The following is a 15,089-nucleotide window of genomic DNA, read 5'->3' as shown; positions in this document are numbered from 1 at the left end:
TTTAAAAAAAAAAGGATGAACCGAAATAACTCTTATTTCTGAGTTTTATCTTTAGAAAATTATTTCTAAGTTAACAATTTTTCAAGTATAGCTATTAAATTGATTTCATATTCAGATATCTCAGATTTCTTTTATTACTTGATTTTCGTAATTTCCATACCAAGCAAACAAGGTTGCTTTAACAGCTGTAAGGCATTCCGACAATAATCATTGCAGGGAAAGTAACAGAGAAAGTCTCGGGAGGGAAAAAAAAAAGAAAGAAAGCTATCGAAACGTTTTTCCCTTCAGCTGGATCAATAGGGAATGTCTGTTACAGCGGAAAACTGTGATCAATCTTAGTACTATCGAATTGTTTTTCTTGTCCTTCAGGACGTCGTATCGTTGCTTAGAAGAAAAAGAATGTTTCATTAATGACTGAGCTTCGCAGAAAAAGAAAAAGAAAAATACCTTTCGCTTAAGACTACCAGAAACTTAAAGGCCTTACGAAGCAGATGTTGCGCCTATAACAAGTAAATCTTTATGATCTGTATACAGTTGAAGTTATATTTTAGTAATCCTGAGAACTAAAATTTTTCAGCCATCTTGTTTTCTCTTAGGAAAGAAAGATATATTGGAATTTTTCGCCTTATTTCGTGTTTAATCGATGTTTTTAACGATATAAAAACAGAAAATTTTCGATAAGGTTAAATATTTTTCCTTCTTTATACATCAGATTTTTTTTTATTTCTGTTCATGAATAGAATGTAGGAAATAGGACTTGTGCTAATTTTTGAAGATCGAGCTATTTAGGTTGAGTTAAAATTAACTGATGACTTATTATTGTTGCTAATTTTTCCAGAAGATATGCTGAAGAATGGTATTATCTTGGAGGAATATGAGAAATAAAATAACCCGTATTGTGCTATATGAAGAAAACTACACTATAGACAGCCGTATATGTTTATCGACTTTATTAAGTTTCACTTTTAATTATTTTACCCATCAGAAAACTTACTCAGTATTTTATGATCTTACAAAGATATTCAAAACTGTTCTCATAATTGAAAAAGAATCCAAAGATAAGATCATCATTAATATAATAGTTAAAATTCATTTATAACAAATTTTCGATTTTTTTAATTATTACTTTTTACAATAACCTCAATTATATAACAATATTCTTCCGCGAAGAATACGATTTCTACAATTCAAAAAATCAGAATTCATCTAAATATGTTTTTTTAATACTTTTTCCTATTTTATAAAAAAGAAAAAGAATAATTTTGTTTAAAAAAATGCAATGAATTAAAAAGTTTATTCATAATTATACCATGTTGGCGCAGAACATTTTTCGACACTGATTTTCAATTTTTGTCATTATTTCATGTTTATTTTTTCCTTATTCATGGGTAATAGATTTATTGAGAATAGGTTTGGGTAAAAAAAAATGCAATAAATTAAAAAGTTCATTCATAACTATACCGTGTTTCGACACTAATTTTCATTTTTTGTTCTTATTTCATGTTTATTTTTTCCTTATTCGAGTTTATTTTGCTCTTATTTATATCAAACGAAGCTAAAAGAAAAAGGGATTAAAAAAGAAAATGTTAAAATTATATATCTTTTATTACTAAGAGATGTGATCAATTAATTATAAAATTCTAACAATTAATATGTATTTAATATTAAAGCGAAATTCAAATTAAGGTAATAAAACTAATCAATAAATTAAGGACCTTAAAGTGTTAAAAAGATAGATTAATTACTTCATCCTCAGAAAACTTTTCATATTTTCTAAATACAGGTGCTTGCCAGAACTTAAAATATCTTGATTAAGTTCACAAGTATTTAGCTCTTTTTCCTGTTTCACAAGCAGTTTTTCATCATTTTCAGAGCCTGCTCCTTAAAAAAATTGTCAGACTTGCGTTGTATTTCTGCCTGTTGTAATTATTTTCCATCAAATTTTCTACTATAAAAATCTAATCATCACTTTTAATATTTTTAAAAGCATTGAAAATAACTGATCTATAACTAATGTACATTTAATATTGCAGCGAAATTCAAATTAAGGTAATAAAACAAATCAATAAATTAATGACCTTAAAGTGTTAAAAAGATAGATTATTTACTTTCATCTTCAGAAAACTTTTCATATTTAACTTCTTTTTAACAATAATTTTCTTTCAGTTTAACACGTTACGCATTAAGATAATTTAGGACACAGTTCAAACATTAGCTGACTTTGCGCATTCGATTTTTCGATGAAGTTTTCTATTGGGAATATCTTCTTTATGCATCAAAGAGGTAAGTGATAGAAAAATATCGATTATAACATTAGCACCGACGCCTATCACAATGCGTATGAGAAATATATAGCATTTATCCCTTGGGATTACCCTAGAGCTTAACCTGTTAAATATGGAAATATCTTCCCTGTGAAAGTATCAAATACCTCCGAATATGTAATCATGGAAAATTCGCGAAAACTTATACTTCGCTTAATTTTATGATAGTTAACTCTTTTCTGCTTTAAAATATCTAATATGACTGAAAATTTTGAATTCCATGAGCATTTAAACCTATACGCTTTCCGAAGCGCTTTATGCTTCAAAATGCTTATAATGTAAATGCACGTTAAAGCAGTTGTCTGATTTAATCTGCTTAAAATAGTTCCACGTATAATGAGCCTTGCCAGAATTGCAGCGTCTTCAATATTCGATAGCACTTCGCAATAGTTACTTCGGAATAATTCGAAACAATGCTAGGCGATTGTCCTTTTTAAAATTAAAGTTAATTTTTAAATTGTTATTGTGATTGCAATTTTTGAATGTGACGAACATTTAAATATAGACACTTTCCATTATGACCGTTTTATGCATGGAATTTTAACCCTTTCTAGGGCCGTGGGAAGTATGCTTCCCACCAAATTTATCAATCTTTGTATGAATTATGTAGGTTGGCATAAGTTCTGACAAATTTTCTTAGTAAGTCAGAAACTTAGATGCTTCAGTTCTTTATTTCAGACAAAATGATGTGTTTTGATTTGTTACTTAATTATTAATTAACCAAGTTAATTAATTAATCAAGTTAATTAATTAATCAAATTAAATTTATCTAATAAGCTAAATGAATCCTTTTCCTTATTCTAATTTCAAGCCTAAAAATATTTTAACATAATATGACTAGAAAAAAATGGCCCTTTAAAGGGTTAATGTTGTAAATATACGTTATATGCTAATACGTATGCTATTTTCTTATATCAGATTGTTTAAAATGAAAGCATTCGATTATATTCATTTCGAACCCTTTCATAATTGCTTATCCCGTTTCCTCCAGTCCCTCTGGCAATATTTTGAAGGGATAGCAATAAGAAACGATAGATAATTTTTTTCTTTTTCAAATATAATATAGTTTTTTGTATAATATAGTATAATATAGTTTTTTGTTAAAATTTCTCTGCTTAACTAAAAACACCATTACAATTAATTGCTATAAAATGCGCAAAATTAAACAATTATAATTGACTATCGCTTGTGAAAACCTCTTTCATGTCTGTTTAGTGCAGAATTCATAAAATCAAGCTGAAAAAAGGGACATATTTTTATTACTTTTTTCGGATTATCTATTATTTAACTCACATCTTTTTAAAATAACTCTTCTTCAATCAAATTTGGTACTAAGTATAAGATTTCAAAGCATAGTATGTGTATCTATTTAACATTTGGCGCTAAGCATGAGAAACATATTATCGGTCTAATATTTTATGCCAGTATAAGACTAATCCTATAAAGGAATGTTCATAGAAGTGTGGTTTGAAATGAATATATCTTCTGATTTTTAAGTAAAGCTGTTAGGACAGAGACTATTTCGTCTGTTATATTCATTTCATATTGTTTATATATATTGTAAGAAAAAAAATTCAAGAAAAATCTTGAAGTAGCATCTTGGGGAGAAAAAAGAATTTTTATTAGGCACCTTGATCTCAATGCCCTTTTTTTCCAGAAAACATGCCAATAAAAGCAGAAGCACACTACATACAGCAATAATAGTAAAAGCATAATGAGAAAAAATGTATTGTTTTGTAGTACATTTAAGAAAAACGCCTGCTGTAAAGAACATCTATATTTTGAAGAAAACTTCACTTCACACGTCGAGATGCATACATTGTTGATAAAAAAATGTATTAATTGCATATCTTATTTAAAACCACCTAACATAAAAATGACTTAAGTATAAAAATTAATCATTTCGATAACTTAAATGCAAAAGCTTATATGTAATACTCTAAGGCATTCTTAGCTAATTCGAGGCTAATACTTGCATCATTGTGTAACTTTTAGTTACAGTATATTAAAAGGATTTCGCTTTAGTTCTGCGCTTTTTCTAATCTATAGGATCAAAAATCATCAACCCGCTTCGAATGTATGTTAATTAAGCCATTCTTTCCTGGACCTGCCCAAAGCGTGCACGTGTCTTACATAAAAGTTTCCTATTTAGAACTCGCATCAACATTCCTCCAAGTGTTTCTTCCTTAGATTAAATTCACTAGTTTTAAGAATTAGTTGCATCAAAATCTTCCTTTTTTCCAGAACTTCTGCTTGGTACATGCCACAAATGCCGACGAACATGAGGTATATTGTGGTCATTATAAAAATAGAATAAAATGCATCTAACATCTCCTATATACATATTATCTTCCCGAGGAAAATAAAAATGAAAATCTCTGGCATCAACAACAACTAGGTCATGCCATACAGATACGATAACCATAAAGCCACAAATAAAGAAATCGAAAGTTATGACAATTTAGACGACAAGCCGTCTAAACAAGATAAAATTATTCATTTCTCATATCACCATTCCATTTAAATTCTGAGAGAAATAACTTGAGGCTCCAATCGCTAATTACAGTAATTATGTTCCTAAGATACATACCACGGACAAGAGAAGGGAGTTGATGAATGCCAATTATCTGGTAAAGGCTTTCGAAATTTGCTATTTGAATAACTACGTCTCTACTCGTAAACATTTCTATTCTAGTGCGAGGAAAACACTTTAGGGTCGAATGAGTAAACTGTGGGAATTCTTCCTGCGAAGTGTAGTAATTCTAGTTTTATCGACACCAGAGAAAGAAGTCCACTCAAGCGTTAGGAAATAGAAAAACATTGTGTTCGTTATTACTCCAGTTGAGTTAGCACCTCCCTGAAAGCGCAATTTAGCAAATTGTTTACAGTTGAATTGCTTTTAATAAAAACAAATATCTGTTGATTTTTATGGCGGACAATACATTACAGGGCCGTTTATATTTTATAATTTTCTCATATTTCAAACATTATTTTTTTAAACCTTGTTGAAACTTAATTGCATTTATATCCCTTTATATATATATATAAAAAAAAAACTTCATGAGCAATATAACTTTGCTTAAAACATTATTCGAACAAAGATAAAAAAAACTTATTTTTAAACATGTTTGTTTGTGGAACTAAATTGTGGAAGTTTTATATCATTAAGATAAATTGTTAGAAATTATTACAACTATGTCTTTGTGCGAAAAATATTGCCTCCAACACAAGGAATAATAAATTTAATTGCGTTATTACTCTTTCCTTCAAAATCCCTTGTTTGAATAATATAACATCGCTTAAAACATTGTTCAAGCAAAGATTTTTTTTAAAATTTACTTTCAAAAACTTTTATATATGGAACTAAATTGTGGAAGTTTCATATAATTAAGATAAATTATTATAAATTATTATATAACCACGTTTCTGTTCGAAAATAATTCCCTCCAGGGCAAGGAAAATACTTAAGAATCGAATGAGTTAACTGTGAGAATTCTTCTAGCTAAGTGTAATAATTCAAGCTTTATTGACACAAGAAAAAGAAGTGCTCCCAAGTGTTCGAAAATAGAAAAATATAGTGTTCTTTATTACTTCAGTTGACTTAACATGGATGCATGGAAGCACAGTTAAATAAATATCACAGGAAGGTTCAATTTCCAGAAAGATTTACTTGTGTGTTTTAACTTTAATCAAAGTAAAGATCTGTTTTTTACACTGTACATATTTCTTATTGAAGAAACGAACAAAATCTCCAAATAAAGAAAGGTCGAAATTCTTACCTGATTATTTCAGATTCGAATCCCATCCATGAAAGTTTTATCCAAGGACTGCAATTACTATTATGTAACCGTACCCATTTATTTAACTTCATTTATTTGATGTTTAAAAAGATGTAAAATTCTAGCCGATTTTACATACCCTTCCTTATGTGCTAGAGATTTAAAATTTTGAGCTTTATGTATTCTCATAATGTTAATACTCTATTTTAATATTTCCATAATTTAACTACCAGAGAACCCATTAATTTAACTAAATTTTAATTCATTATCAGTGACGCCACCTGGTAAAGAATTTGTGGAAAATGTTAATTGCAATAATCAGTAATATTTATAATAGTGACTTTAAAATTTACATAGAAAATGGTGGAGAAAGATAAATAAAAAATATTCGAAATAATTTCGACTTTTAAGCACAAAGCAAAAATGTCTTTTTAAAAACTGTATTTGTTGTTGTTGTTGCAGTTATTGTTTATATTTCAGGACTGGCAAAACTCTTTTAATAATCCTGGATGAATTATATGGATATATTTTTTGAATGTGTAAATACTGTATCCCGCAAGTTACGTAAATCCCACTTGTGTTACAAGATGCTTCGACTTGATAAATTCATTTTCAACTTGTAGTATTCTCACAACAAGATTATAATAAAATAGCTTCAAATTTACAATTTATACCAAGAGTCTTTACTAAAGTATTAAAATTGTCATATTTGATATCGATTTTGAATAAAATCTATACGACAGCACCAGTTTTCTATTTCCAATCCAGCTAGACAAATTCCAGAGATTTCATCACTTTAACAAAGCTAAAATTTAATATATTAAAAGTGCTATATATGAATATATATGTTTAACTAAGATTTCACATTATTGAAATAAATATTACATCATTTTTCCTTAGAATGGTATATATTTATTAATGATCAATCATCTATTCAAAGTTTTAAAAAAAACTTCCTGATCTACATTCAAATATTCCTGTATTTTATGGTTGATTCGTTTATCTAATATAAATATATAGTTATATATGTAATATTTTGTTGATATTTTAATCACTGATTGCCTATCAAAAAAAAAATAAGACAGAGTAAATATCAGTACAAAAAATGTATGGAAAATATTTTTTTACTCATGAATGACTATATATCTAAAATAACTATAACAAAAACATTATTTTCCTCTCCAAATTGCAAGTTACAATCAGAAATTAAGATTAAATATTATAAAAAAACGAAGATTACAACTTTATTTTCGAAATTGAAAGTATGCCCAAATCAAAAAAAAATACTTAAAAAAAAAATTACTAACTTGCATCGTTTTTAATTAAAAATGTTACATGCCCAGAAGACTATTTATGACATTAATATTCAATACATATATTCCTTTTCTTGCTTTCGATATTCTTTTCCTTTATTTTGAATCGAAAAACATGGAATGAAAAATATGATTGAAACATAAGTAAGGGTATCTGTGTTAATCGTTCAATTTTAGTTCATAAATAGCTGACATATACAGAATTGATCAGAATAAAAATATTTACATATCTAATTTTATATTCAAAACACATTACGCCGTGGAATAATTAATAATGTTTTCAACATAAAAAAGCACTTTTGTATAAAGTATTTTAATGAACGAAATCCTCTTATCGTTTGCAACATTATTTTTAGTTAAAATGGGAATATCTGCTCTACCAAACGTTATTTAAATCACCTAGCTTCTGAAAAAAATTACAGATTTTACCAAACGATTTTTAAAAACACCGAAAGCTAATTTTATGTAGGTTATTCAATTTAAAAATTGATAGAAAATTTAATTAAGCATTGTGAAGGCAACGCGGTGGCAAATAAATTAAATGATTTAAAATACTAGTAATATTTTCATCAATAAAAAGAGCAACACTGGAAATAAAATAATACTTTCTTTAATGGAAACATGGTTTTATATGAATAAAAAGTCTACCATTTAATGAATAACCACAAATTTTTTATAAAATTTTCTTTATGCAAATAGTACTTGCAAAATAAAATTTGAAGAAAATTTATTAAATAGTTTTGGATTTATAAAACGAAAGAACTATTTATGATATAGATTAGGTTTGACAATGCATTTCTTTTTTTGTAACTACTCCACTGCTTATTAAAGGAGCCTTAATATCAGAAACTAACGACTAAGTTTCAAAACGATTCATAACAGTTTACTGCTATAAATAAATTTGGCTATTAAAAGCAGAATTTTAATAATTTTAATTATTTTCTACTTTAATTTCTAATTCCTATTATTTCTCAAAGACGGAGCCGCGTATGTACAATAGAAATTTAATTTAACTAACAGATTGTCTGATATTTAATTTCTAAAAATATGAAAACAGAATATCATTATCGTAAATATACAGTTTACAAATTTTAATTCTCTAGAACAATAGGAAGTGAAAGTAAAATCGATTGTAAAGTTCCAGCGTTATAACATAAAACAAATCTAGTTAAATAAAACTATTTCAAAATAATAACAATTGCTTGCTATTTTATACTTTTTAAGGATATCAGAATGCATGTTATATGGGATTTAAAAACATCTTTCTTTGATCATTAAACGTTTTCTCCTTCTGGTTAAATTTACGCAATTCTCTCATCAGGCTATCTCGATCATCAAATTAATCATTTTCAACAATCCTCAGACATGTGTTTCTTCAAATTCGTAGCCACGATTGATAATGATAATTCCCTTCAGAATAGAAAAGTAAATTATCTAATGATAGCAATTATGGTAGAATGTCAAAAATTGTGATTGATTGAGGTTTTATTCCATCTGATGATCGAGTAATTTAAACTTTCGATATCCGCTGTAAACTCAATGAATGCAATCTTCTTTATTCAATGCAAAAGCATTACAACTATTTGCACCGCAGTTTTTATTCCAAATTTTGAAGAGACAAAATCGATTTCATTAAAGAAAATTTAAAGGTTATTCAGGAATCGTGATTCAATTAACTGCTAAGCGAAAAAAATATGTGTTATTTTCGTATTTTTTCTTTCTTTTTTTTATTCAGTGTTAAAATATTTATTGCATAAAATATTTTCATGTTGAATTTATGCTCAAATTAAAATTGAATATTTTTAAAAAAATTGTTAAATTCTGTTATTTCGATTCGAAAATTTACATACAAAGTTGGGTATATATTTTTCAAATGTTAATGTAAGAAGACATGGGTTATTTTATGAATAAAAAATTCCTTATCTTTTTTGTAAGAAAGTCTTAAAAATTTTTGATTTTACTATTCATACTGAACAATTTTTACATGCTTAAGAAGTTCGTTTTTTTTATACTATCTTGTATTTTGTTTTTATTTTAGAAATATTTCTTATGATTTGGATTTTACCTTAAATTTTCCTCAATGATAAATTTTGTTTTAAATCTGAAAAAAATCTCACATAATTAATAATAAATGATTATTAAATTATCAGTGATTATTATTATCTTTATATTGCATCCAGTTGCGCTTGCCTGGTTTAAATTTTCTAGCGATAGTTGATACAACTCCAGCATGTGGATGAATTTAATCTTCTGCGATGCATTCTATATTCATCGGGAATTTTTTTTTTCTGCGGTTATTTTGAAATATTTGGCATACGGCATGTATTGTAATTTATTTTTATGAAAATTTATTGAATTAGTTGAAAAAATTACAATGCAACATATTTATGCATGAAATTTTAAATTATTGTTTTAATAAACGTTAATATTTTTAAACACACTTTCAACAGAGTATTAATCAGAAGATTTTTTAATTTTAATATTTTTAATCTTTAAATTATAATTCATTAAATTATATTTAATTTAATTAATTGATTAACTAATTACTGAATTCTAAAAATATTAAAATAGTATATTATCATTGAAACTCACAAATGTACAGAATTTCGAATGAAAACCACATCAGCTATAAAATTCGTTCCTTAAAAACATGAGATTTGTCAAGTTAATAGAGGTGTAGACAAATTAAATAAAATGAAAAAAAAATTGAATATAAAGCGAAATTGGAGAAACTACAATAAATTACTAGAATCATTTCCTTGATGAATTCAATATGAAATTCAATTTATATTTCCTAGTTGTAATTAAAATTTTATTTCTGAGCTCCAAAGCTGATTATTAATGTTTTATACCCTCAGTTTAAAAATAGTAGATTTTTCAAAAACCTTTCCTTCTTTAACTAATTTATAATTTTACCAGTTTTTTGTAATACCTTTATGTTCACAACCGATTCGATTTTAGAAACATCAATATCCTCTAAAATCGAAATTAAAAATTCTTAACAATTTATGACATTATTATTATTTCAAAGCAGCTTTTTCTACTCTTACCGAAAAAAAGATATTTAAAAAAAATTAGATACCGCCATTTTTCAATTTAAATATGTTTGAAAAAATTACTTTATAATTAAAACGTAACTTTTTTCTTCTAATCTTTATAAAATAAAAAATTCTGAAAATTAATTAAAATTTCTTAGAAGTGACAAAACTGAATTTAAAAAAAAATGATGGAAAATGTTTTAAATCTGAAAACGAAAAATGAAGCAAAATGATTTTTCGAAATACTGGTGGTGGAATAAAAAACTAATTTGAAATTTACTTTATTTCAAAACGTTAATAATAAAAGACATCCAAAAGCATTTTTTCCATATATGATATAAGACTTTATAAAGTGCTGAACAATTTCTAGTTACGTTTTTTAACGAAACTAAAAAGGTAGGTCGTACCATGAGAAATAATAAACTGTTCTTAAAAAACTACAGCCAAGGCAAACAAACACATAGTAACAGTAATGCGAAACCTGATTAATCCGGGTATTTGCGGAATTTATATCCTATAATCTCAGTCCACTTAAGCCATCGTCTTTTTCTGACGTCAAAAAAAAAAAAGATTTTTTCTACTCATTTGCTAAGATTTATCAGCTTCTGAAGTTGAACGAACGTTAATTCGAACAGTTAACTCAAACAAAGCGAAAATTTAATTCTAGATCAGTTTTTTTGCCATAAATCTGCTTAATGTAAGATTTCCTTGACGATGTCACCTCAAATAAAAACTTGTTTTTCATAATATTATGCAACTTTCTCCTTTACAGATTATATCAAAGAAAAAGAAATAGTGTCTCAAGATATTTTTATTTAAAACATACCGTTGTTTATTTAAACGAAGAGTTCTTTTTTTTTTTTTGTCGTTTATCTAGTTAAAAAGAGAGAAAATTCTGGATTTTGAACATCGATTTATGTTATTCTGTCACTCTTTTCAAAAGATATTAAGATCTAAAACTCTGAAATGAAATTAAATAAATTTTAAGCGCGTATATGAGATGCCCTTTAAAAAAGTGGTTGAAAGTTAATTAGTTTTTTTTTTTTTTTTTTCTTAAATGTTTCTGGTTGTGATGAAAGTTTATTCATAATAATCCAAAAATGAATTTTTGCTTTTAAATAAAAATTTCTTAGTAGCAAAAACAGATTTTTCGAGGAGTTTAATTCATTTAAATTAAAAGCTATAAGCAATAATTTTTCTATTATTTTTAGTGTATTACATAATTCCAAATACCAAATTCGATTTGGTTCTCAGATTCATATACTACACTTTAATTGCAAAGAAAAGAGTTTGATTATGGCTTTGCTTTCAAAGAAACTTTCACTTGTTATTGTGGACTCAAAGCTAATGGAATGAAGTTTTGATGACAAAATTATTTGATGACAAAAATAATTTAGGTGACACAATTTTTAACAAGAGAAAAAATTCATTGAAATAAGTTCCGTGTTGTTACGCCTTTTTTTCAGATAGTACCAATTTTGTTTCATAGTGTGCTCTAAATTTTAAATCCCTCCCAAAAAAATAGATGGAAAAAATGATAAATTGAAATCGCATGAAACCATGAAAAGACAAAATAATTAAATTAATGGGAAAAGGTTCAACATTATAATATTTAGAAACATTTTAGAAATAAAATCATTTTCTGCTATTAATAAGCCGAATCAGTCATATTGGATTTTTTTAATTCTTTTTTTCATTTATTATTAAATTTTTATATGTCTCAAAATTCCTGATAAAGATTTATCCTGAAAGTTTTGAAGGACTTATTTCACTTAAGAAATTTTTAAAGATTTCATCTGTGTTCTGCTACTTAGAGCTTCTCAGTTGCTCAAAACAAATTCTATAATTTGGAGCTAATCTTTAAATCTTTGCTTTTTAAATGTTTAAAATAGCAACAGCTTTCTTTAAGTCCAACTCTATTATACAGCGTAAACTTAAGCTTCTATCATAATCAAATAATCAATTTCTAAACCATTAAAAATAGTCTTATATTTCCAGTTGGGAAAATTCTCTAAATGACAAATAGAATTAATTACATTTTCGATTGCTTGAACAGATAAATGCGGTGTTGAAAAATTGCAAAGTCGGAATTTTTGCATACCTTCCGCTCTAGTCAGATTACGGATATTTAAAATACTCTTGACATTATAGCATTGAAAATAAAAAAATCATATTCTTCTGTGGCAATCTGATTGAGTCACCGAGTTTTAAATATCAGACGATTTTAAATTCATTCAATGGCCGTTAGAGATAAATCTATGCTCGGTGTTTTCTCAGAGCAGCTGTTGTTTGACCTAAAATAATGAAATTAAACTCATCATATTTGGGCAAGTTTTGAATGCAGACGATTGTGATTTTTTTCTTTGAAAATGTTAAGCGTCCAGGAATATTTTATTGAATACATCTAATAATGGGATTGTTCATATATTTATAATTTTTTATTAAAGTAATTTAAAGTAAGTGCATTTTTTAATTTAAGTAATATAAAATATTTTTCTTAAATTCTTCTTACTTAAAACAATTTTTTCATTTGGAAGTATTTGCCTATCACTAACAATTAAAACATTTGTTACTGGGTCTTGACTGCAATTGTCATCTTGTATATTTTTTAACCCTCCAGTTGAGTATCCCGTGATTTCCGCGGGTTGGCAATCAGTCTATTTTCTGTTGCATCCCGCGTTTTTCACAGTTTACAGTGGGGTTTTTTTACGATTGCAGATTTTTATAATATATTATTATCGTGTAACATATATCATCAATTCACTTTGTTTGAAAAATATTGGAACTTATTTGCAAACATCGCACCTAAATAGAGATTTTAAAGAATTATGCAGCAAGAGGGTTAACATGTTCTGTCATATTTACTAGCATTCTTACACTTTGCAGACGGATGTGATTTTCCACATTTTTAAACGCGTAACGAATAAATTGCATAATCTTCCCCTATTGTTTGCGTTTATCACGCAAGTAAATTTACAGTCTTCTGCTTTAAAAGTAATTTTTTAGGCAATAATCCAAAACTCGCGCTTGCACAGTGTTAAAGTGGCATTCGCTTGAGCTAAAGCTTTTTCTAAGTAAAAATCTCTGAAAATTCATCTGATAAGATATAAAACAAATTATTTTTATACTTTTTTTATTTAACATTTTATTTCATTTTTTTCTAATCGATTCTTCATTCTCTGTGCTTTAGGTAGGAGTTCTTGTACATTTGAATATTTTACTTGGAAATATATTACTCATCTCCTCCATATCAAAGACACCTTCCAATTGTGAATTTTAAAAAACTGATTTGAAAAAAAAATGTAAACATTTTAAATAAAAAGACTCTATTTTTCAACATATTAATAAAAGTGTCTTTTAAAAAACTGTTTTTACTGAAACTGTTTAAACTGAAATCGCACGAAATACATCTTAAACACTAAGAGATGAAAAAAATTGTTCTTCACCATGAATGTCAAAGGTCATAGATACTAGAAATTTGTAGTCGTTTATTTATTTAAATTTTTTCTTAAGTTATATCTGTTAACTACAATCTGATGAATGTTGTCAAAATGTAGATTACTTGGTAATTAGAATAAATCATTCCCATTTGTTTTCTATTTTTTATACCAGACATTTTAGCTACGTTATGCATAGTCCATGATCTGCACAAAAATAAAATAATTGTTGATATATTTCCAATAAATGTAATTTTTATGGCTTAATTTGAGAAGGATCATGTTTCCGTATACTTACAATTCGATAAATATGATTAAAATTAAAAAAGAGCTATTAAAATTATAATATTGAACTCAGCCGTATATTTCTAAAGTAAGCTATTAGAATACATGATAAACAATGATAAATGTGAAATAACTAATTAATCGTTTCTAAAGCTTCCAAATTGAAAATAAATAATAATCTTGCGTAATATAAACATTAAAGCTATTTTGTTTACTGCAATTTTGATTGTCAAAGGTTTTTATCATTCATTTTCTTTCAAAATTTGGTGGTATATGTAGATAACTATGAATTTTCAAAACATTCGATGATTCATTCAATTTTATTACTGTTACAAAAATCGCGAAATGAATGCTATTCGCCGCTTTAAAACAATTAAATTGTATCCTACGGCTTTTATTATATCTATTCCACTTTCTTATATTTTTAAGAAATTTAAGATTTCAAAATAATACGTTAATTCAAATCTAATCTAGTCAAATAATTTCTTAAACTCTGTATATAGAGCTATTAAGTCCTGCATTTAAATTCCATTCACCAATTTAAAATTACAGTTTACAAAAAGGTCCGTACAAAAGACATTCGGATACTTCTTATTATTCATTCAAATTGCAAATATGTCCTTTTTGAAAATATGCAAATCTTATTCGCATACATATTTATTTGCATAATCTTTTCTCGCCAAAAACACTAATGTTTCTTCTTTTAAATGATTCTGAATAATGAAAAATACCCAGATGCAAAAGTTGAGACAAATCGGTTGAAAATGTGCAAGAAAAAATATTTAGGGTAAATTTAAAAAAATATTAATTCTAGTTGTTTCAATGTGTGCAAACATAGCGAATCGATTACTATATTAATAATACATCACACATTAATTTCCCGGACACATATATGGCAACACTGTTGACAGAC

At 26.6% G+C, this 15,089-nt stretch overlaps 1 long non-coding RNA gene across 1 annotated transcript; it reads left to right on the top strand.

Annotated features, from left to right (window-relative positions):
• Positions 1-383: 383 nt before the first annotated feature.
• LOC129958111 (uncharacterized) lies at positions 384-6,694 on the top strand. Its single transcript, XR_008783151.1, has 3 exons — positions 384-509; positions 2,167-2,283; positions 6,584-6,694. It is a non-coding gene; the product is annotated as an uncharacterized LOC129958111 (long non-coding RNA).
• The last annotated feature ends 8,395 nt before the right edge of the window (positions 6,695-15,089 follow it).

Source organism: Argiope bruennichi, chromosome X1 (genome assembly GCF_947563725.1).
Source record: "Argiope bruennichi chromosome X1, qqArgBrue1.1, whole genome shotgun sequence".
In the NCBI taxonomy this organism is placed as follows: Eukaryota; Metazoa; Arthropoda; class Arachnida; order Araneae; family Araneidae; genus Argiope; species Argiope bruennichi.
The sequence above is the reverse complement of the archived record's forward strand: the minus strand, read 5'-3'. Positions and strand labels throughout refer to the sequence as shown.